This window comes from Parus major, chromosome 1 (assembly GCF_001522545.3).
Source record: "Parus major isolate Abel chromosome 1, Parus_major1.1, whole genome shotgun sequence".
Taxonomy (NCBI): Eukaryota; Metazoa; Chordata; class Aves; order Passeriformes; family Paridae; genus Parus; species Parus major.
The window spans coordinates 102,712,721-102,734,685 of record NC_031768.1 but is presented as its reverse complement, the minus strand read 5'-3'; the positions used below and the strand labels follow the sequence as shown (position 1 = coordinate 102,734,685).

Sequence of the window (21,965 nt, the reverse complement as noted above, 5' to 3'; positions counted from 1 at the left end):
CAAAATTTGTTAAAAATGTATTGCTCACAAACCTGCTTATTCCTCTAGGAAAAAAAAGAAAATAGGTACACTGGAAAAAGCACATGGATTCTAAATAAAACCAAACAAAATTATTATCTGCAAATATCTATAAAATATTTATTTAATATTATTTCAATTATGTAAAAAATTAATAGGTATCTACATGTAGTATATAGATAAAAGGTTATTACTTAAACTTTATCATCTATTATCTTAATTCAAAGACATGCAAAAAGTTTTTATTATGCATATACTGAGATTTCTTGTTTTGTACTCCAATTAAAAGGTAGGAATCTTTAAGGACAGATATCAGGCAAAATTAAAATGTGATAGAAATCTAGATCATTAAGTACATTTGTCACTCTAAAGAGAGAAGAGAAAAGGAGGAAGAAAATATTTAGATTATATTAGATTCCACCAAGAAAAAGTAAACAGAAAAAGATCAAATGTACATTCTAATCCAAATAAAACATTTTAACAATGAGAAATTATGAAACAGAGACTGAGAAATTATGAAATAGAGACCACATGGATTATGGAGCAGTATATTTTTCCCTGAACACAACTTTTTTAGCATAACAAGCAGATAAAGTATACCTCATATTAGCATAGAGAGTAGGTATTTGTGTGGTTAAATGTTTGAATGGAAATTAAATATTCCTAGAAGTTGTTATCAATACAATAGACTTGATTATAACGAAGAAAATAATTTCTGTTAACGATGCTGTCATTTAAATACTACATCATAGATGTACTTCCAGGAAATAAATTCCTTCAAAGTGCAAAACTCCAAATTGGGAATGAAGATCAGAACTGATAATGATTCACTTTATTCCACATAGTTTATTATATTTCTCTTATCATCATAATATCTGATTACTTTCTGGTGGTGCATTACACAATGGGATTGTTGCTCAGCACTCTGCCATTGCAGGATGAGACCTGTAGGCTTGGGGGAAGGAGGACTAGAAAAAATGTGAAAATGTGCTTAAATATTAAAATATTCTGCATGTGTATATACTAAATGAGAGGAGGAAAGAGCAGTAATGAAAATGAAATCTACTTGGGTGGAAAAAACCCACATTGACATGTGCTGGCTACCACAGCAAAGACTTTTGGAAATTTAGGCTATCAAGAGGTTGATGTTGGATCCATGAAGGTTGGTATCTGTTTCAAGAGTATTTCAGAAAAGTCTGACAGATTGTTTGAAGGTATTATATTATATTACAACCTAGAGAAAACGCCAGAATTTTCAACTCTTGGATTTTAATCAACTCAATATTTTATTTGGAAAGGAAAAAAAAATCCAGAATATAATATCTTTTTAGCTCTTCTGTGAGGTTATTCCCAGGGCAGATGGAGTTTTGGAGCCCCTTTCCTTTGTTAAATGCTCCTGTGCCCAGAAAGGATTGTTGTACCTGGGAAACCTGTGACCTTGTGTTCTCACCAAGTGATGCTGCAGAGGTACCCAGACAAACTGCAATCAGAGTATACTCAAAGGAAGATTTATAGGGAGACTAAGCAAATGCAATTAATCTAAAAAAGAAAAACAAATAGTAAAATAGAAAAAACAAGTAAGAAAGAAAAACCAAAACAAACCAAAACCTCAGAAAACCAAAACTATGACCAAATCAACCAAACAAAAAAAACCAGTCTCACCCTAAAAAAAACCCACAAAAATAAAACTGTATTTAGTGCCCAGAAAAAAAAAGTTGAAAATGTATAAGCAGTCAGGCTGAGTCACCTCTGTAAATAAACACAAGCTAGAAAACTATGGCTTAGAAATATATTAAAGAATTGAAAGGACTCTTTCTACCAAATAAATTGAGTTTTATGATATTCAAAAAACATCTGCAGTCCTGATGCATTTTTGTGAGTTTCTGCAGGAATGTCCAAGAAAATTTTGGTTTATAGTAATTGCTTCAATGAAGAGATTCTCTGAAGAATTTCTAAATTTATATATTTAAAATACCCATGCACAGTATGTGTTAAGGAAATGCCCAGTTAATTAAATGGTTAGTTCTTCATCTGTATCAGACTTTGAAATTAATTGATTAGTTTATATTAACCCATTTCTAATTGTTTACAAACCTGTTATATACAAAATGAGTCTGAAGTGTGTTGAGAAAAGGATGATCTGGCATGGTTTTTATTTTGTGTCGCAGGTTATTTTGTAAAGGTTGCAACTGGCTTTCTTATGGCCATTACAGAGTTCAGAATTATGTCAAATATCAAATGGATGTTTCATTTTGCAAATTTTCTATAACTAGAAAGGGCACAGCATCTGAAATACCAGTGTTCAGCCTGCTATAAGTTTAAATCAGAAAATAATACATGGCTGGGATTTAGTCCCAGGGATCATATAAACCCTGTGCTGAATTTTTATGTAAATCAGTTTATAATCATGTTTTCACAAATCCTGTAAAGGCAAAGCCTATTTTCCTAGTTGTAATACAAATTATTTGCTGATTTGAGTGACCTGAGATATTTAAGAGGTCAGATAAAAGTAGTGTAACTCAGACTATAGGTGGAAAAGGCATTCACATCTGGGCATGTTATCAACAGGTAGTTGCATCACAATTTTCAAGCATCCTATTTGTGTAGTACCCTAGGAACTCACAGTTTAACCTTACCTGAAGCTGGACTGATTTCTGCATAAAGACTTTTGCAGACTTTATGATTTACATTGCACAATATGATATCAGTAGTAGAATCTGCTTTCTCAACTGCAGCAGCTTATCAATCACCCTTCCTCTCCACAAGTGAGTTTTTTTAGTTGCACTTTCTTACAGTGCTATGGGGATGCAATGGCCAATGCCAAAATTAGAAAAAAATTATTACTTACCTTGTGTTACTGTTATATGTAAAGAGCTTTAATTTTTTTACAGCACCCACAAATCCATCCTAGTCTCTCTTGTGTCCAGAACCTAATTCCAAAGAGGGCTTCATGAGAGAGAGATGGGGGATGTGAGAGAGGTGAAATATTTTTCTGTCATACACTGTACTCAAGAGAGCAATACATGCATCCCATTGCCAAGCAATATTTTCTCAGGGGTTCTTTGACTACACAGGTGTCTGAATGCACACACACACACACACACACACACACACACACACTGCAGTACCTGCAGAGGAGCTCAGGATAAAACAGACACCTGTAGAAGAGAACTTGCACTGCTGGCAAGTAACTCCCTAATGCTTAAAGTGACTGGGGGCTTGTCATACCACATTCAGTCAAGAGGCACTGATTTTTTGGGACAAAGTTGCCAAAATAAAGAAAGGAAATAGTTTATTATATAGAAAGTTGCAATGTATACTTTTTCTCCCACAGCAAAAAAAAAAAACAAACCAAAAAAAGTTTTCAGAGTGAAAATCACAAAAAGAAGTTAAAACAAAATAGCACTGTGGTAGGAAGCCTTTTTTGGTGAAAATTCTATTTCTTGTGATATGCTTGGTTTACAAACACTTCAAGATTAGGCTTTACATTGTGACTGAAAATGTATGCAAATACTATATTAATTTTCTTTGTCATTATTAGGTATTTTCAGTATGTTGCTAAATCCTTTGAGATCAAAGCAGTCCTTAGGCTTATTTATTTAGATTGGTGGGGTATCTCGGGCTCTTCATTAGGCATCCAGATATACAGCTATGTCCTGAACAAGAAAGATTGCTGACACTTTTGAAGACAGATGGAAATGGAGGGGGAAATTCAAGTAGACACTGCTCATGTCAGAAACAAATTTTTCCATGTAGATAAGGAGGCAATTTATTAGATCCTTCACATATATAGGAGAAGCCACTTGGCTAGTTATTTGAAACTTGTATAAGTTGTCAGTAGGTACCAGCATAACGTAATGATCTGAGGTACTCAGTGACATATTGATGGATATGAACCATATTTTGGTTCATCTTAGTGTTATATGTCACTGTTTAAATCATCTCCAAAGACCTCAATGAAGTATTTTAAAGGAAATTTACTGCACTAATTCCTTGTTTATGTAATTAACCCAAATATCTGCTGTAAGTGGCTTTGATTTTAAGGCTCCCATACTCAACAAAGCTCTGCAGACTTCCTCACATTGGATGGTTCTTGTAATTTCAGTGAGAAGGTTAATTGTAAATATCAGTACAAGTGTAAAAGTTTGTATGATGAAGGCCTAGAGACATCATACAGCCCCACTCCTCTCCCAGAGCATGGAAATAAAAGGTTCATCATGGGACATACTGTGTGAAGACAAGGTTTCTGCATGCTCTGTGCAGCCTTACAGCACTACATTCAATCAGGTATACATCATTCAAATTGATATAGGATTTTGGCATTCCTTGTGAAAGTTTATTTCTCTTGAACTAGAAAAGAAATTCTTTACTGTGAGGGTGGTGAGGCACTGGAAGACATTGTCTTCCAGGAGCTGTGGCTGCCCCATCCCTGGAAATGTCTAAGGCCAGGTTGGATTGGGCTCTGAGAAACCTGGTCTAGAGGAAGATGTCCCAGCCCATGGCAGGGGAGTTGGAATGAGATGAGCTTTCTATGATTCTATGAATACACCATGCCATGGCTATTATTAATCCTCTGAGAACAGAACTAGATTATGCTTGCAGAACTTAGCAGCATTTTAACTAAGGGGACTGGTGCTTACATGTTGCATTCTGCTTCTTTCCTGCTAGATAAAAGCTATCCAGAAATGCATTCCAGAAATCTGGTTGCTTGGTTTCATGCTCTGTGAGCATTAGTTACCATAGTGTTTTAAAAAAATACTTTTTCAGGAAGCAGAAGCACAATCAAATATAGTCCATTAGAGCTGTGGTGAATGAACCGTCTGTTAACAAACTGAAAGCAATGCACTTATAGATTTAATGATTAGTAAATTTTAATTCCCTGCTACAATCAGAAAAATATAAAAAAGATGGCATGTCAGTAAGTCCAGAAGTATTCCTCTAGGTACCCAGCAGCTGCTAACCATTTGAATATACCTCCTTATGATTCTCCTGTGACTGCTGTAAACTGACTCTCTTCAGCAACCAAGTCTCTCTGGAAAGCAAACCAGACAGTTCCCTCCACCCAAACTGTACACTTTTCTGTAAATACTTATCTCTGAGCTACTGCAACAAGCCCTGCCTCACAGTTTTTAAGCCAGGATATACCTGGTATTGATCAAAAGGTGTTTATTCTATTCATACTGGATTCCTTTTATGCAAATTTTACTTTACATGTTTACGTGTTTTGTAATGAAAAATGCAAATTCTTGACTTTGATCCCAAAGACCTGTACTGTGCAAGTTTACATAAAAACCCTTGAATGTTCTCAAGTACATGCAGTCTGTGTAAACTAGTGGTTGAGAACTCCAGACAGGAGCTGAAAGACAACTGAGGACTCTTGTCACAATTTGAAATAAAAATAAAGGTTTTCTACTTAATACTAGGAAAGAAAAAAACATCATTTAGGTACATGACACTTTTTGGTCCTCTGAAATCTTTGTTCTGGTCATTCATCCAGTACTGAAATTTTCAAACCAATGACTAACCTACTGTGCTGAGTGGTTTTGGTTAATGGTTCAGCATATTTCAGGTTCTTCAATAATCATTCTGTGCTTATTTATATGTCACCCTTTGTCCAAGCTGCAGCTTTGCTGTCAAGTGTGAACTAGAACAATCTCTTAAAGTCAGATGTGTTTTCAGCTACACTATGGTAATCTTGGCTGTGATGAGGCTCCTGTCTCTCCACCAAGAAGAAAATTTGGATATAAACATGAAATTCACAGTGTGTAAATATATCTGGGGCAGAAGAAATATGTACTATCGTAAAATTCAATGAGCTGTGGAGTCGCAAGTTACATGAACTCATGTATCACTGCTGAATCTGAATTCTTTCATTAATGTACATATAATGTTTGGTATTTATTTTTATGTAGTTATTCAGAATTTTCTGAGTAAATGTTTTTACCTGATTTTCCAAATCAAAACCTGAGGGCAATAGTTCCATTTTTTAGGAAAAATTCAACTAGAAATGTTTTTTCTAGTACAGAACTTAGTTCTGATAGAGACAGATAATCAAGTAACCAAGGATCTGGTAACTAAGATACTCAGCTGATTGCATGATAGCTGATCCTAGTGCTGATTTGAATATCCTGTATGGGAAGATGTGAAAACTCTTGTGGAAGGTAGTCTGCTTGTACACAGGAGTCAATGTGTGAGGCAAAAGCTAAAGAAATGCCCTGATATGACTGCATAATGTGTATTTTACAAAGATAGTATGGAACTGTAATTTGATAAAGAGATAAATCACTCTCCTATGAAGAAGGGCTGAGAGAACTGGGATTGTTCAGCCTGGAAGAGAGAAAGCTCTGGGGTGACTTAATTTTGGCCTTCCAGTACCTGAGGGGAACACTCAAGAAAGAGGGAGAGACACTATTTACAAGGGCCTGGAGTGAGAGAACAAGGGAGAATGGCTTCAAGATGACAGAGAGTAGGTTTAAATTAGACATTAGGAAGAAATTCTTCTCTGTGAGGGTGGTGAGGCCCTGGCACAGGTTGCCCAGAGAAGCTGTGGATGCCCCATCTCTGGAAATGTTCAAGGCCAGGCTGGAGGAGGCTCTGAGCAGGCTGGTATGGTGGAATGTGGCCATAACAGGGATTTGCAATGAGATGATCTGCAAGGTCCCTTCCAACCAAAACCATTTTGTGATTCTGTGATTTTGAGTTACGTTTCACTAAATTTGCCCCAAAGTTAGTATAATTAGTTTACCTTTACTTAGAACATGAGTTTTCCATTATTCCTGTGAATTATCACCTCCAAATAGCACAATATCTTCTCTGTGATGACACCCACCAGCCATTGTGCGCCTTTTTATTTGTTTGACTTTGTCAGAAAGAGACAGTTCATTGAAAAGAAAGCTGCTTATATTAACAGCATTTCCTATTGGAAAAGGGAGTTTTAAAAAATACTGCCTATATATTTTCAACTACTAAAGTTAATTTTTGAATTTCAAATAACTTTTCAGGCCTGTAAACTATATTTAGTATATAAATAGTTCCCTCTCTACAAGTCAATAACCTGTAAATTATACATGTATAGTGGAAGAAGGAGTTAAGATCCAGAGTCCTCTCTTCCCTGCCTTTGATCACTCATAGCCTGCTCAATCTTACAAGAAGGCTCTGTGTCTTTGATCTCCTCTGCCTCTGTCTCTATATTGTTCAGGTTATCTGGGGATGTTGATTATTTTGAAGTGTAGGTTTTCCTCACAGAATTAAGTCAATTTAAACTAAAAAATAAGTGCAAATGTAGCCATTTGTACTGAAAACACTGAAGAAGTCAAAATTTAGAATGAATATTTAAAACATTTTAATGTACAAAGTGTTAATTATTTCAATATAAAAGTACTTTAAAATCTAGATTTGAGGTATTCTGCTGTTTAGGGTGAGATTATTTTGGAGAATCAAGAATTCACAGTAGGGAAATTGAATAGTGCTATATTTAAAACAGTTCTAGCCATTTTTACTTCAAAACCACTTGATACTTTGGTCTGCTGAATCAAAAACACACCTTGCATTGGACTATAATGCACATGTTCTTTCTTTTCAACTAGGAGTTTTTTTCAGGCTAACTCAGCCTGATGGGAATATAACCCAGCAAAATGCATGCACAGATCCCATATTCTTTTTTAATTAAGATAAGAAAATGTGTGGGATATTTTTGGGCATATGTGCATATATATCTACTGGAAAGCATGCTGATGTTTTGGAAAGTACTGTCCAGAACTGTAGAAATATAAGGACCTAGAGATGTATGCCATTTCCTTCCTGAAATAATTAATTATATTTCAAAAATTTGTATTTTCTCTTTTTTCCAATGACCTCTGCCATACTGAGGTGTAAGACTATGTCATTTATAGCAGTCAGGGGATAGGTGAAACACAGCTTATGTTCTACTTTTGATTCAAGGCAGCTAAGCAAAATGCTCTTCTTACTTAACATTTTATAAGGTTTTGAGTTTTGAGCAGCCAGGATTCATACATGTTCATATGGGAAAATTATGAAGTTAAAAAAAAAATAACAACTCCTTATCAGTGACAGATAAATCAATGGTACAAAGAATACCCCTCTGACATCCTTTATATTACCAGACTGTATTCAGGTCAAGAATGAGTCCTAAGAAAAATAAGTGGCCTTGTGGGACTTGCTACATAACCTGCCAGGCAGTAGGGAGCAAGAAGTCATCTGAGCCTTCTGCAGAATTCTTTCTATCTGTGCAATCCCAGGCCCCTGAGGATTTTTCTTTCTGAAGCTTGGGAGAGGATTGTTGTTGTGATGGCGTTCTTTACACATGGGCATGAACTCAATGAAGCATTGCTACCATTTTTCAAGGGGACCATTGGGACGGGAGTTATACTGGGACAGGTTTAGACACTGGGCATGCTGCTGAATCAGGAAGCAGTAAAAGTTTCTGGTTTCCATTCTGGTTATACTTGTCCTTGTTTTGAAGAGATATTAGGAAAAGAAGCACGCATTTCTTTCTTTATCACAAGTAGAGGGCATAAAAGGGGTTATTTGTTGTTTGACCTCTGCTAGCTGATTCTCTGTGTGCACTGTCTTCCTACCCTTATGACCAGGAACTATACCAAGGTACCTTCAGATTTCAATTTTCAAAGGTAGTGGTCAAGTTGGTGCAAACTGTGTGGGTGGTATTTAGAAATTATCTAATTCAAGGTAGTACTTATGATTCAGTGCAGTGTACTTAACACTGAGCAATGTCAGGTATTCTGCACTCAGTAAAGTAATGTTGTCTCTGAAAACAAGTTAATCTTTGGTTCCTTTGCCTCTAGAACTGGTGACAGCATTTAACTGCCATGGTACTAAGGAATTTTGAGGAGTGATATGCTAAAAGCTTTTATATTTAAGGAAAAAATATAAGTTTCAGATTTTTTCATCCACTGAATGATGATGATGATACTCAGTCATATTTGCACTTAGAGAGAAAAACAAGGTAAAGAGAATGTAAGTGTTTTTCTACATCTAAGACTGGGTGTATGTGAGGGTGTTGGATGTTTTATCTCTTGCTGTGAACTTAACATTTCTGGAGTGACAGTAGTGAAATAAATCGGAGCTGAAACAAATATGTTGAAGGAAATTGTGGCAAAGAGCTTCCTAGCATCTGCTTGGTTTGATAGAACACCATAGCACTTCTACCTGAGTCACTGTTGTTGCTTGTGAAGAAAGGAACATATCTCTTTGTGCCTGAATTATCACATGTAAAAGGCTAATTTTCCCTAAGAGGTGGTGAGTATCCAGAGAGCCTGGCTTTTGCTTGGGCCTCGCTATGAACTCGACTCCAAACCATCTCTCCTGTAGCTGTGCTGTTTATTCTACCACAACTCTGCTTCCCTGTGGAGAAGAGAATGGTGTCTCCTGTTTGCTCCTGGTACTTTCTTTATACCATGCAAGAGTTACTGGAAAAGGCTCATCTGAATTTTCAGTAGCGGTTTAATTTCATTTTATTTGTACCCTTTGTTGTTTATGAATATCTGCACACTTAAGGGAAGAGCTAATCTCCAAAAAATCTATGAACAAGGCTTTTCTTGCATGAACAAGAGTATTGGATGTGCATTATTCAGTTTTCTATTGCTATGTATTTCTAAAGACTTTCTTAATCCTGTAGCAAAGCAGAAAGAAGGTTGTGAAGAACTGGTACCCAGCCATACAGCCAAAGGCCAAAACTTATTTAAGTTTCAAATAACATAGTGAAAAGTTTAGAAGAGAAGGAGTTTAAAACAAACTGGTTCTTGGAAATTTCAGAAAGGGGAAAATTAGACTTAAATTTAAGAGGAATGACATCTCTGGCTCTTACCACAGAGCATCTTGCTTAAGTCTCTTAATTCGGTGCTGTTAACCTTAAGGCAGAAAAAAACAGAAGGCATAGTGCCATTTGGGGATAAAATTAAAGTAGCTAGCAGATGATAACTTTTAATTTGCATGCATTTTACAAATAATTTTTGTCACCTCTATACACTAGGGCCTTTGAGAATGTGATCTGCAGAGCAAGACCATTTAGTTATAAAGTGTTATGCCGTGCAATATAGTGTGTTAAAGTTATCCAGAAATGTGCAATATATCCAGCACTTGCATGTCCTCTTCACTTTGTGTGTTTTCAGCTTTTAACTTGTAGTTTTAAAGTTTTAAACTTGCTAGTTTGGGGTTTTTTTTCATGTTCAAGAACTGCTATGTAAAGAGCAGAGATTCCCTTCATACTTCTCCCTTCACACTGGCATGGATGCTGTTTCCTTCCCAATCTCTTTCAGATTTCCCATCATATCTTGTGTGGGTTGCCATGCCCAGGGAATACTCTGATTTTTCCTTTCCCATTGTTTATCCTTTTAACCTAAGAATTTTGGGGTGATGGTTGTTCTGTGGGAACCGAGTACAGTACAACTATATTTGTCTGTGACCAGATACCCTCGGCACGGTCCAGGTTTCGTGTCCTCCTTGCCTCCCCAGTAGAGGAAGGATCACTGCCCTCTTCTCCCACTGAGAGGTTGTTTGTGTGCAGCTCCCCTCCACCCGGCCTCCCTGCCTCCTCCAGCTGCACATGAACAGGGCCAGGCACTCCCACAGACACAAGTTCTTGGTTCCCTTTGTGTTGCCCATGAATTAGTTCATAGGCGAAGCACTCTGAGGTTCATCTACATCTCTAATTGTTGTCAGGCACATATGCAAGTGATATTTTAACAGCTTTTTAACATCCTTCTTGAATATTGGTGAAGTCAGTATTCGTTATTGAGAGCTTGCCACATATTGAAGTGTTTTTCCACACATGGAAAAACTAAAAAAAGCATGTCACCCCTCAAAAGCTGCTGTTCAGATTTGCCCAGTTCAGACTGTCTATTATTTGTAATTATTGGAAAATATCCTTCTGAGATCTGAAGGTTCTCTTGTTCTCTGTTCTCTTGTCCTTTTCACATCTCACCACTGAATAATAGTAGAAAATTTGAACAGTTCAGTGTTCAACAATTCACTGTTGTTTAGTGGAAGGTTTTTACTCAATTCTAATGAAACCCTTATTTTTCACCATGGTGCAAAATGCACCTGGGCATATGGGTGGTTCTGTAGGAGATGTATTATGGCCTAAACATTTTTATGGTTAATGGTAAAATGTAAGGTGGGATGAACTGGAGTCCCAGGTGTCCTGTTAGGGAAAAAACAAAAAATAACAAAAAAAAAAAAGAAAAAGTAAAAATTTGGTTTGATTTTTGCTCAAATCAATAAGAAAACTACTAAAGTGACATAAATTGAATCTCGAGTTTCAGTTTCTAAATAACTGTTATTAAAGATATTTGGCTGAATTTTTCTGAGTCTGGAAAAATTAACTTAGTTCTAAATAATCTCAAAGATATGTTAGTAAATCTCCAAGACCTTTACAGAAGAATCCTCTCTTGCATTGCTTTTATGGCTGAGAGACAGTGACACACAAAGCTTCTTTGTGGTCCTTGGAGGTCAATGTGATGCTTCTGATCCAAGCCATGGGTCTTAGGGCAAGCAGCTGGAGTGATACGCAGCATTTCCACTTACTGGTGGCACTTGTTCAGCCATCCTTAGTTCATAGTGAAAGGAAAAGGATGTCTGGATTCAAGACCATGCACATGGCACTGCAGTCTGGAAGACCATGTCACTGCACCAGAGGGCTTTCCTCCAGCTGCTGGTCCTTGAAAAATTCCAAAGCTGAAAAAGAGGCAAACTAAGCCAGGAACTGATTTTCTGGGGCCATAACAAGTTTCTCTTCTGATGGACAGCACCCACAAGTTGACCAGAGCGGGGCTGACCCCATGCTCAGCAGATGGAGCAGGGTCACTTCCATCCCTGGTGTTGTACCCAGCACTTCCCCCCAGCCCCTTGTCCCTGCTGGACTGTATGGTAGTACCATTTTCCCATCCTCTAGATCCCACCAGCATCACCACCACCATCTGTAGAGTGGTTCCCCCAGTGTTCTTTGCCTCCCAGTCACACCTGCCTGCCCAGAAACCTGTGTGCCAGCCTCCAGGATGTGCCAGGAGCAAGGCAGGGTGGGACCTGTGCTGCCAGGCTGCCACGTGCACTGTCCCAGTCCCAGCTAGATGACAGCCCCAGGACCTCACTCTGAGGGCTGCACCACCATCATAGCCATCTTCCTCTACTTCAAAGCCCTCTTTCTCACACTTCCTTCCTTTTAATGAGCCTTCAATTTCCTCCAGGTAAATAAAGTGAAACTGGAAAGAACTGTAAAACAAAACATAAAAGTAGCTGAGCTGGAGAGTTATAGCCTGCAGTGTCCCTGGGAATGGGTTTTCCTGTCCTCACAGTGCAGTTTCTAGCCCATTGTCTCCTAGTTTGTTTGCCTTTTCTTCACAGATTTTAGCTGTAAGACCTCTAGCATGCAACCTCCACAGGAGCATTTGGAGGCATGCTAATTAGGTAGAGAGACTCCTCCCACAGCTCCATTTTTTTAATGGGAGGATCAGAGAAATTGTCACTTTTTTAACATTGCTTTTTGCAGTAGCTATTAAAGTTCATGGTGTAGAAACAGTAAAGTTAGTTTTTGACAGCACAAAGCTCTGAATTCTTCTATATGAGATTTTCAGGTGTGGGGAGAATATATGTTTTCTGCTCAGTAAGTTACGTGGTATTTTCATTTAGAAGTGACATTTTACGTGACATTTTACTTTAGAACAATAGCTGGGCAAAATCAAAATTTCAGGTCTGTAGCAGAAGAGTAATGTCTATTACTTTGTCTATTTAGTAACTTGGATAATTTATAAATTCTGCCTGACTGCATCTCTTTTCACAAAATCCAGTTTAAATGCATTTTGAAGAAGGGAGGGTACTGGCTGGTTTCAAATGTGCTGGTTTGCAAACTTGCAGACCAGCTGTCCTACTCACTGGTGAAGATAAGAGGGCTCAGATGAAGAGTTTTGTGCTGCTGGAAACACAAGCAGTTTTCTCAGGAGACTGCATTGAGGGAGATTGCAGCAATGTTGCAGCCCCACCGTTACTGGTGGGTATTGCCGCATTCATGTATAATTTGATAAAATCAGGAAGTAATAAAGAAAGGTAGAAAGAAGGGATGAGAGATCTGCTGTGTAGAGTCTTTTCCTTTCCTTTTCTAATTTTTTTCAGGGAGAAAAAATGTCCAGGGGATGCCACATTAATTTGGGGAGGAGCAAGTGCTGCTTTAAGTCAGAAAACTTGTTTTATAGCAAGCGCTTTATTTTGGGAACCATTTCGGTATGTTATGAAGGAAAGTTGCAGACTAGGCATGTTTACTAGACCTTTAATTGCTACATTTAGGAGAAAGGCGCTTTTTTTTTTCCTTCTACCCTCCCCCCTCCCCTTTTTAATGACAAGAAGCCAGAGTTTGCTGTGCAAATGAGGCAGGCTTTGCAAGAATCAGATTCACTTTGGACGACTCTTCACATTCCTCGTCATCGTTACATTAGGCAGCACAATTCCATCTCTGGTTGTTGGGCAGAAAAAGTGGGCAGCCTGCCAGGTAGACGTTTCCATGGCTCCCAACCCCCAAAGGTGATGCGTTTTTCAGCTAATTCAATGAAGAGTGGGCTGAACTTTGGGTATAAACTAGACAATAGCTGCCTTCGCAGTATCAGCAGAATGGTTTATGGGAATGCACTCCACATTTGGCACAGCATCATGTGACCTTACGGCTGAGATTTTGTGATGGTGCCAACGGAGACTTGGAAAGCAGTGCCCGTTCTGACTTTTTTCCTCTTTTCTTACATGGCTCAGAAAATGGTGGATCTTAAAACTTGACTTTAGCCAGACTCAGCAAGCGATTGAGCTTTGAAGCACAACTTTGCCTTTATTCTGGCTTTTTTGGCACACCACCAGGAGGCTGTCCCTTTCACGCCTGATAAATTCTGCTTCTTATCTCCAGATAGAAAAAAGAAAGAAAGAAAATATAAGCAGAATAATTATACTTCATAACAGCATTTTAGAACTACACGTTTTATTTTTTTTTTTATTGGTGACGTGTAGCTTAGAACAGCCCTCCTGAGTGTCGGAAGGATAAAAGTTGTTATTTTTTTTTTTTTATTTTTCTGGGGTTTTTGGGGAGGATTTTTTTGCTTTGGTTTGGTTTGGTTTTTTGTGGGTTTTTTTTTTTTCCCTTCCTCCTGTTTAATGAACAGGCGTTTGAACTGGGCAAACGGGGCTACAGCACTGAACGTGAGATCATTGCAGCCTAGTGTAGCAAACTGGCACCCTGCCTTTTCACCCCTTTGCTCCGGCACATTTGTGCAATCCCCATTTATAAAACCGGCGCCGGGGCGAGGTGAATTTTCTGGTCTCTCCCCACCTCTTGTCCTGGGCAGGCATTTGTGGCAAGGATTGGTGCAGCTTTTGCGCAGTGCTTTGTGCCTGGAATTCCGAGAAGAGCAAGAGAGAGAGAAGACAGGCATCCTGGTCTTCTTCCGAGAAAGAACAGGAGCCCTAAGAAGAAGAAACAAATCTGAGTTTGTCCTACATACAAGCGTACAGAAAAAAAAAGTGACTCTCCTGCTTCCAAAAAAAATCTGGCATGTTTCACTACAGAGGCATCAGGACGTGTTAGAGCTTCTTAAAACAGTGTAACAAAATGAGCATAGGAGATTGTTTCTTTAAGTAAAAAAGAAAAAAAAAAAAAAAAAGGAAAAAAGAAAGATGGAATTAATTTTTTGTTTGTTTGCTTGGTTTTTTCACTATTGCTCACATAGCAGTATTTGGCACTGGGTGAACACGTACCTTTCATATCAGGTATAGCTTCTGTTTCTTTTTTTCCTCTTTTTCTTTTTGTAAGGTTTTTTAAACATGTTTTGCAACTGAGTTCTTGTGTATTAATTTTAATGTAGTCTTCTCTTCACACATTTTAAAACTAACTTTTGGGGGTGTGTTTGATCTAATGCTGCTAAAAATAGAAAGTAAACAAAAAATCGAGGGTCTATAGAAATAAGTGGTTAGGCACATTTTGTCTTAGCTAAGCACTGGAGTTATGCAAAGACCTTAATGTTATATTTATTCTGTCTAAGCTTTGGTTATCTCTTAGAAAGTTGTGGGTATTTAGATCTGGTTGCTAAGGAAATTAAATTCTTTTTTTTACAGTGTGACTCATGCTTTCAGTTTCTAAAGAGGAGAAGTGAAAAAAAAAACCATGTTAAGCTGCAGGAAAGGATCGCTCTCGTAGCGATATTAAAGTTGTTACTGAGCTAATTCATATATGAGTTTCTTACAGTTTGTATCTAAATCCGTTACAAAGAAATCAGTGTGATAAGCACTGGAATAAAAGGCACATTATTGGGACATTCATGAAGCACGCCTGGTTTGCAGCCAGTAACAGTAACTATTTTAAGATATTTGGAAAAGCCGCACTTGTCCAGGAATAGCTGAAAACAGTATTTAAGATACCCATTCAGGATGTTTGTGATAAGCGCGTGTACAGTTAAAGTAAGTTTTGAGCATATGACACTTTAGTAGGGCCTTTTACTTAAGGCATTTGTCTTGTCTGTTGTAACATATTCCTAAACAATTACAAGAGTGTGTAACAAAATTCATTCTGAGTGACAGATTTTTAAATGCTTGGCCAAATTGATGTTTTATGTAGTTTGGATATTTTTAATTTTTTTTTTTATATTTTCCTAGTCTTTTTAATTTATATTAAAAATACAGATGTTCTCGGCTGGAAATTACTTTGAAATTGCAGTGTCTCTTTCATCAGCGTCTCTTACATTCGTTGGTTTTTTTCAAAATGTTCATGATACGTGTATCCCTAATAAAAGGCTTTATAAATATGCCTTTATGAAATAGAACTGTTTTAACATGTTCTTCACTTTTTATACATTTCTGAATACAGAGCAATTTCTAAGATTATATGCTAATTTTGCTACTTTATATTTTTGTTGTTCTGCAATGAATTCTGGGAAATTTCTGAATGGAGACCTTATATATATATATATGACACATGCACCTCCATATACCCATTTTGGACCAGAAAGTGTTTCTTAGATTTATGGTGATACTGCCCTCCCCAACAGTTTGCTGGAATAGTTTTGTTTGTCATTCATACCTAAGCTAAGAAAAACCAAGGCTTGCATTAGCTTAAAATAACTTTTCAAATTTCTCTGTCTGGTCAGACAAATCACTTCCCCCACCCCCCCATAAGTTTTTGCTTGATTTAAGCCACTTAGTTTATGCCTGTATATTTCTGAGGTTCCCTACCAAACTACCTCATTGTGTTCACGGCTTGATAAAGAGTATTAATTTTTGTTAAGTTTGCTCCTTCTCTTCTGAAATTCCTAATTGATATTAAGTATTTGTAGGTTTAAAAACAGGCTAGAAAATAGAAAAAGAGTCCCTTTCCCAAAACGTGCGTGTTCACAGCATGTCTTCCCATGTCCCTCAGGAGGGGCATCAGCAGTGTCGGGTTTATATCTTAAAAGCATAATTACTAATTTTGTGTATGTTTCATGTTCAGAAAACACTTCACATAAAACAGATATTTCAAAATCTTTGTCTCACTGTTTTTGTTGTTTGTTTTTTTTTTTTTAGTGAAAGAAAAATTAAAAGGAAAAAGGAAAGTGAAGAAATTAATTATACCAGATTTCAGCGAAGGTAATACAGTGATCTTAAATACATTTTTTCTTTTTTTTTTCTTTTCTTTTTTTTTTTTTTATACAATAAAGCTATTGGCAAGAACCTGAAGCAGTTCAAATTTAAAAAAAAAATTTCATTAAGAAGGCCTACAAATATAATTTTAGAGATGTGTATTAAACTTTTGCTCTCATTATTTGTTGGGAATGTTGCAGTTTGTGTAGCTGTAACTGCATAAAGATGTAGCTTTATACTGTGTGTTTACATGAAGCTTAAGAATTAACTGAAAAATCAAAACATAATTTGTTCTTTGACTACACCTAGCAAATATACAAGATACATATATATGACATATATTTAATAATATACTCATATTACTAATATATTTGTAGTACATTTATCAACTTGTTACTATGTAACTATAATGCAGTGACCAATTATTTTTCAAATGTGGAATATATCTTTTATTCACAAAAACAAAAGAGAAAGAAAGTTGGAAAAGCAATTTTATAGCACTTATTACAATCATTCAGTAAGTTGTACATGCAGTCTGCAAACTTATTTCTGATACTAGGATAACTATTCTAGTTTGAGGGCTTGTCTCTACATATTCTCTTCAGTGTCAGCAGAAATATAAAGTTATAAAAATATCATTCCTTCTGAATGATGAAGTGTTGCACAGAAAGTGAAAGCAGGTTTTAAAAAGACTTTTCTAGAAAATAAAAGGTTTTTTTAAAATGCAAGAGGGTATGAACATGCAAGATTTAATCCACTAAATTAAAAAAGAGAGGGGAAGGAAAGGGTATTTCAATAATGGTCAGCTGTCATTATTGAACCAGAAATACATATTGAAGTCTGCAAGAAAATGAAGCTTTGCCCTGGTGAAAAAACTTTGCTATTGATAAACATTTATTCTCTTGAAAGGTGTTTTGCCCAACTAACAAAGAATTAGGACTGTGGTGAGAACTAGTGGCAGGAAGGTATTAAAATTTTATTCAGATACAGATTTCAGTTACCGCTTAAATCAAAAGAAACCTTTATATGGCGCCTGGTTTTAAATTTATACCTGCATGTCACGGCTGTGTTTTGCAAATGCCTTTGCATTTATGTTGTTGCAAGTTATTCCAATGTGTCAGGTGTTGTGCTTAAAGGTGCAGAGTTTATCAATGCATTTGATTAGAGTATGAAAGTTATAAAACTGTCTGTGTGTCATCTTTCTGAATTACTGGATTTTGCCCCAGAGGAGCTGTTTTCAGTCTGTTGTTTAAGGTACCGTACATTCAGTGTGGGATAATTTTTATTGGATTCCTTGCTGGTCACAAGAAGGATAGATTTGTTGTAGGTGTTAACCCTGAAGTTTTGAAAAACTGCATTTCCACTTGTATTCTTATTACTAGGGAATCGCATTGATGGGAGGGTTAGTGAATAAAATACACAAATTAACTTTGCTTTGATTAGTGGCTTTGTTTGCTTTGACTGTCAAGCAGTACTTTAGTTGTGGTGTAATGTGAAGAAATAGCTACGCAGTTTTCACAATGTTGTGAACTCCACCGTGCCTTGTTGCATCTCAGACTGGTGGGGTGAATTTTATTTTGAGTTGTAGTACATGATACGAGCTCAGACACAAAGGAAAACCTGAACTGTTCACTACTATGTTATGTCCAGTTATTGAATCCAATCGAGCACACCATAGTCAGATGCAAGTTGGGAGTTGAGAGTTCATCAGTAAGGCAACGAGCGCACAAAAGGACATAAGTTCCTGACAAAGACAAAACAATCTCTTGCTGTTAATCTGTTAAAGAAAAAAAAAGGAAATTTCTTCTATTTTCAAATAGAAGCTAGTCACAAATCTTTGGCTTGTTTGTTGCCTCCACCATTTATGCAGTTAAGTTTGGAGGAGTCTTCTTTGCAATAGATGGTAATGTCTTCACTCTTGAATACTAGTTCTCACATCTCATCCTATGTTTGTTTAAAGTCTTCTGCACTCTCTGTAAGAGGAAAACCCTGACCAGTGATGCCAATTGGCATAAACCCGTAGATCCGATCTTGTGTTGAAACGCACTGCACAAGCTCGCTTCTATGGGTCTGTGTCAGTGTGGTGATCTGGCAAAACTTCATGCAGCACCCACTGCAGCCGTGTTTGACAACAAGCCCAAATGGGTGTACAAAACCATGGACTGATTTTGGGATTCTTCTCTTGCCCATTGCCTTCCAACTTGACTAAGGGTTTTGTTCTTTTATAGGTTGCTTTAAGCATCTTTGGCTTAATATCTTATTAAAATTTAGAATGAGGTGTTAGGGAATCGTAGGGTTTCCAGTGAGGGAGTGTAGGATATACAATTTCCTGGCCTCATTAAATATGCCATTCCACAGTATTACACTCAAAAAGAAAGAAGGTAATTATATTTTATTCTTATTGTAAAGACAAAATACTCATTTCTGTCCAGATATGTTCTGGGCTTGCATCATCCCTATCAAATATGTATGTATATATATACACACACACCACACACATATATATCTTTATACATCTGTAAACAGGATAGAACAGAACTTCTACCGCTCCAGTAGAAACATCTATCTCAGAATATGCCTTATTGTCTTAAAAGTGGGGAATAACTGCAGTTGAAAGCCTCCCCCCAAGGGAAAAATGTAGGCCAGTGGCTGCTGTCACATTTCAAAGAAAGGCTGAAGAAATGAAGAAGACTTTATGGTCACCGTCGGAAGCTGTGTGCATCCGGGTTGAGGTAGTAGGTTGTATGGTTTAGAGTTACACCCTGGGAGTTAACTGTACAACCTTCTAGCTTTCCTTGGAGCACACTTGAGCCATCGAGGAATTCATCACCACTTTAATCTGATCAGGGAAAGTATGCAAAAGGTATTGTTTCATGGCTGTACATAATGATCACTCTGAGGCTTTACTGATGTTGAAATAGTCTTGATTACTTGATTATTTCATTTAAATCCTGTTATGAACAATGCTGACACATTGCCTTAATGGACCGTGACTTTGTACTGCAGACACTTAAGGAAAGAATGATGATTATTTTAATTCATTAACAGGAAAGCTTTAAAAGTTATTTTGGTTTATTAACTCAGGAAAATACCAAGTATTTAATGCTTTTTTTCTTCCTTCAGGGAATAGCTTACCTTATACATTTGTTTTTTGTTGCTGGCATTATATAGGTTTCTATTTTTTTGAAAAGGAAAAGAGCGTTTTCTTTTGTCCTTAAAATATTTTCCAGAGCATCTTGCATGCTGCTGCTTGGGTAGCAGTGGCAATGTCACAAGTTGATCCTGGTGTTCCCTGAATTTATGATATTATTTCTTTGTGCCTGAAGAATTCAGTGTTACGAGCACACATCCAAATGACCTGCAGGCCCACCTGTGTTCCCACCTTCCTGTGACTCGCTGACTCAGCCCAGCCTCACTCTGGGGTCTCAGCACCCATGACCAGCATGTCAGGCCAAATGTCAGGCCAGGGTCAGACCTGACCCAAAATGCCCCTGTCTGTTTTGGTTCTTGGTTCATCTTTCTAGCTCAGCAGGACTAGGAGAAATCACACTCCCTGTGCAAATGGTTTCCAAAATACTGGAATCTGCCTTCAGTGCCTCCACCCATGTAGGGTGGGTGCCACAGACAAAATCATCCCTCCTCAGTCCTGGTGTTTTGGGGTTTGTTTTGTTTTCTTTTGTTTTTTGTTTGTTTGTTTTTTTAAGGCAATTCTAGAATGCACCAAGGGGGGGGAAAAAAATCCCAATCTGACTCTAGAGACAAAATTTGGCTTGTGGAGGTTTATACCCCAATTTGTATGACCCCCATTTCATTCTGGTTTGCAGTCCTCCTCATCCTGTCTGGAAAAAAAATGTACATCCCATGAGCAGGTATCCTATCAAAAAGAGACAAAAAGAGTGAGTGTTTCCACTCCTAGAAACAGCTGTGAAGCAAGAGAGATAAGAGCTGTGCCTGTATATTCACCATGATTTTTTTAAGTGAGGGTTACTTCTGGAACTGACCTCAAAGATGAGGCCTCCCCAGTGAGATGGAACACACATTATTGCCAAAGTCAGAACATCTGGACCAAACAGTGATGCTCATTCCAAAATAGTTGGGAAAAAGTTATACTGTCTTTTTCCACATACTTTTCCATAAAAAGTGAAAAGGAGTATTATTTTCAAGAATAATTTGTCATTAAAGACAGCAATAGTGACAGTTTTGCTGGAAAGTGATTTAAGTTTGTTTATGTAAAGAAAAAGAGTGGAACAACACGCCTGTGGTGTGGTCAGGAGCAGATCAGACTCCTATGGGAAGAGAGGGTGAAATGTGGCTGTTCCACACAGAGGTGAGGGCTCTGTTCCTGGAGCTCCCATGTTACCAGCAAACAGTTCTGTTTTCTGGGTATTTTGAAGCCCTGAATTTCTGACTTTACTTTTACTGGAGGTGAACATAACAAGATGTTTGATATTTCCAATATTTAGTTGTTTGTGTTTTGCATCAGCAAGGACAGTTAACAATGTTTATTTTAAGTGGATTTGAAAGTTGATTGTATTTTGGTTGTGTTTTCTTTCCATGTTTCCATATTAAAAAAATCATTTGCTCACAGGTCCCCATGTTTGTCTCCTATCAGCTTAAGGTTTACCTGAGCCCTTTTCTAGATAAGGAATAACAGGAGGAGATGAAAATGGATTTAGTTTATCTTTTTAACAGCACTTATTTTCAGTGATTAATGTTTGTGATAGGAAATTGATAAAGAGGATCTGCATGACAGGAGGATCCAGACTGAATTTTAAGTCTGTCTTAAAGTGTAGGGACAGAGCAGAGATGAGGTTGAGTGAATCAGAATTGCTCCAAGCTGATGGAAAATGCTTAAGGGAGCAGTGGCTAAATGGGAGGATAGAGGGGAGACCTGCATCAACCAGTGAAGCCTAACAGGGACCACTCACAATCTGAGTAAAAACTGCAATATCGTCTGTGGGTTCAAAAAGACTCTGGCTACCAGTACATTTTCTTTTGTTATTTTAATTTTTTTTTCTTTTGTAGTTTAAGTTCACTGGAAAGAAACATTGTAATTGCTGGTTTCTGCCAACAGAGCAACAGGTGTTCAATCCTTTTATATTAATTCTTCAATTAGTTGCAAAATAAGGGGAATTGTTTATACTAAGCTGAACTGAATAGAAATGACTGATGCAGAAAATGTGGGAATGTTTCATCTGTCCTTCAAAGGCATGATAAATTTGTAATTCTATTAGGCCTAGTTGCAGGTTGCTATGCAAATTTTTATTGCAGCATCACCAGATTGAATGAATATACATTTTCTCTATTTCTTTCTCTGTTCTTTAATT

At 37.3% G+C, this 21,965-nt stretch overlaps 1 long non-coding RNA gene across 2 annotated transcripts in view; it reads left to right on the top strand.

The window, feature by feature from the left end:
• The window catches only part of LOC109022696, a 225,364-nt gene that overhangs the window by 169,660 nt on the left and 33,739 nt on the right, over window positions 1-21,965 (top strand). For both annotated transcript variants that reach the window (XR_004499659.1, XR_004499660.1), the window contains one exon: window positions 16,582-16,644. This is a non-coding gene — a long non-coding RNA (uncharacterized LOC109022696). The remainder of the gene's footprint in view (window positions 1-16,581; window positions 16,645-21,965) is intronic.